We start from the raw sequence: 2,500 nt of genomic DNA on the forward strand, positions 1-2,500 counted from the left end.
GAACGGACGGGGCGCGGGGCGGCGGAGGGGTGGACGCGGGCGGGAGGGTCGGGGCACGCGCGGGCGCCGAAGCCCGAGCGGGCGACGGACGCGCCGCGCGCCCCCTATCTTCCCCCCGCCCCCACCACCGCCCCCGCCCTCGCGGCGGGAGCTCCGGGGCGCGAACCGCGGCGCGGCCACGGCCCGGGGGGAGAGCGCGCAGCAGCGGGCAGACGCCGCGGCGTCCCGCGGGTCGCCGCCGAGGCACGCGTCCCCGGGGCGCGGACGCGCACGCGGACTCGGCCTCGGGCGCGAGCCGCCCGTCCCGACGGGGCGAGGGCCGCGGGGGGTGTGGCCGGGAAGCGGGCACGGGCCGCGGACGCACGGCGCCGGGGAAGCCGCCGCGGGCGTGGGGGTGGGCGGGGCGCCAGCCGGGCGCCGGGACACGCCGCCGCCTCGGGCAGGACGGCGAACGACGGCGGACCGGAAGACGCGACCCCACCCCCGCCACCACCGCGGGCCCCCGCCGGCACGTGGCGCGAGACCGTCCCCAACCCCCGACACCCCGCGCGCAGCAACACCCAAAGGCCGCTTGCGGCGCGACGAGGCGCTCCCGGGTGGGGGGGAAGACCGACCCCAGAAGGCCCGGCAGGCCAGGGGCCTCGGCGCGACCTCGCGGTCCCCTTCTCCCTTTCTCGCGGGCAGCGTCTCCCCCACGGCCACAGAGCCTTCGGGGGGGGGGCGACGCCGTGTCTGCACTTAGGGGGACGGAGGGCCCGGCGGGCCCTGCGAGGACAGCCCCCAGCCGCGCACCCCGGAGGGGCGATTGATCGTCAAGCGACGCTCAGACAGGCGTAGCCCCGGGAGGAACCCGGGGCCGCAAGTGCGTTCGAAGTGTCGATGATCAATGTGTCCTGCAATTCACATTAATTCTCGCAGCTAGCTGCGTTCTTCATCGACGCACGAGCCGAGTGATCCACCGCTAAGAGTCGTACGAGCTTCGTGAAGCGTTTCGCTTCGGCGGGAGACCCGCCCCTGGCACGGCACACGTCCCGCCCCCCACCCCGGCTCCCTCCCCGGAGGTGGGAGTCGGGTGGGGGGGGTTGCCTCCGGCCGGCCAAGCCAGACAGAACACAGCAGAACGGAGGGGCCGGGAAACGTTTCACACGACGGGGCACCCGGCGCCGACACGCCAGGGTGGGTGCGGGCACCCCACAGGCGCCCGGGGGGTTCCCACCCTCCCCCAGGGACGCGGGAGGGGCGCGCGCACGCGCCGCACACGGCCACGGGCCACGCGACGACCGCCGGGCAGCCCCCTCCCGACGGCCGCGGCGGCAGTGACCGTGGCGCGCCACGCCGCGCGCCACCCCGGCCCCTCGGGGGACGGCGGAGTCCGGGGGAGACGGGAGGCGCCTCCCGACTCCCCGCGGGCCCGACCGCCCCGACCCCAAGGCGGACGGGCGACCCCCCCCAGGGGTCTTTAAACCTCCGCGCCGGGACGCGCTAGGTACCTGGAAAGGGGAAGGCGGGCGAGGGGCACGGCGCGCCCCCACGGGCCACCGCCCCGACGCCGACCACCGACCGCCGACCACCGCGCCCCCGCCCGAAGCCGCGCGCGGGCCTCGGCGCTGCCGGCCCGTGACACACGGGGGGCCCCCGCCGCGCGCCGGTCGACCGCCGCCCGGAGGGCCCCGCCGGGCGCCGGACAGCCAGCCCCACCGGCCCCCCCCGGAACGGGGCAGAGCCCTTTCCCCACCGCAGCGCCCTCACACGCTCCCCCCCCCCCCCGCCCCCCGTAGGGGCCCGGCCCCGCCGGAACCCCCCATCCTCTCTCCCCCTCCAACCACCGGGGGTGGGGGGCCCCTACCCGCGCCCGCGTTCCCGGGCACCCTTCTCCCCCCACCACCACCACCACCGAGGGCGGAGGGCAGGGGGCAGAAGCTTGGCGCCCAGCGGGCAGGGGGGGGGGTCGAGAGGACGGGAGAAACCGGACAGAGACACACAAGCCGCCGGGAGGCGTGGGGGGGGTGTGTGGGCGGGGGCGGGGGCGGGACAGAGCCCCGAGGCCCGGAGGGCGCGGGGAGGCGCCCGGCGACCGCGGGGCAGGCCCAGAGCGGCGGGACGACCGACGACGACCGGCCGAGGCGGACCGGTCCAGGGCCGGCGGCGCGGGAGGCGACGGGGCAGGGCGAGCGGCCCCACGACGGGGAGAGCCGCCGCCCGTCACGCCGCACAGCCCGCGAGACGCGACCGGAGGACCCGCGCCGCGCGGGGTCCACGGGCCGGGGTGGGGGAGAGGCGGTCGTGGCCGGCGCCACGGGCGGTGGGGTGAGAGGGGTGGGGGGAGGCGCGCGGGGCAACCCCCCCCCCCGAACCCTCGGGCCCACCTCGAGGGACGTGGCGGGGAGGGCCGGGCGGGGAGAGGGACACACGCCGGAGGCGACGCCGCCGGGCGCCGGGGCGCCCCCCCCCCGGGACGCGTCTCCCTTCCCCCCCCTCCCTTGCCCATCCCGCGCCGCAC

General features: G+C 79.5%; 1 non-coding gene across 1 annotated transcript; it reads right to left on the bottom strand.

Moving 5' to 3' along the window:
* Positions 1-817: 817 nt before the first annotated feature.
* On the bottom strand, positions 818-970 carry LOC128071457 (5.8S ribosomal RNA). Its single transcript, XR_008201874.1, has one exon. It is a non-coding gene; the product is annotated as a 5.8S ribosomal RNA (ribosomal RNA).
* Between the last annotated feature and the right edge of the window lie 1,530 nt (positions 971-2,500).

The sequence above is a fragment of the Budorcas taxicolor genome, unplaced genomic scaffold, assembly GCF_023091745.1.
Source record: "Budorcas taxicolor isolate Tak-1 unplaced genomic scaffold, Takin1.1 scaffold688, whole genome shotgun sequence".
Classification (NCBI taxonomy): domain Eukaryota; kingdom Metazoa; phylum Chordata; class Mammalia; order Artiodactyla; family Bovidae; genus Budorcas; species Budorcas taxicolor.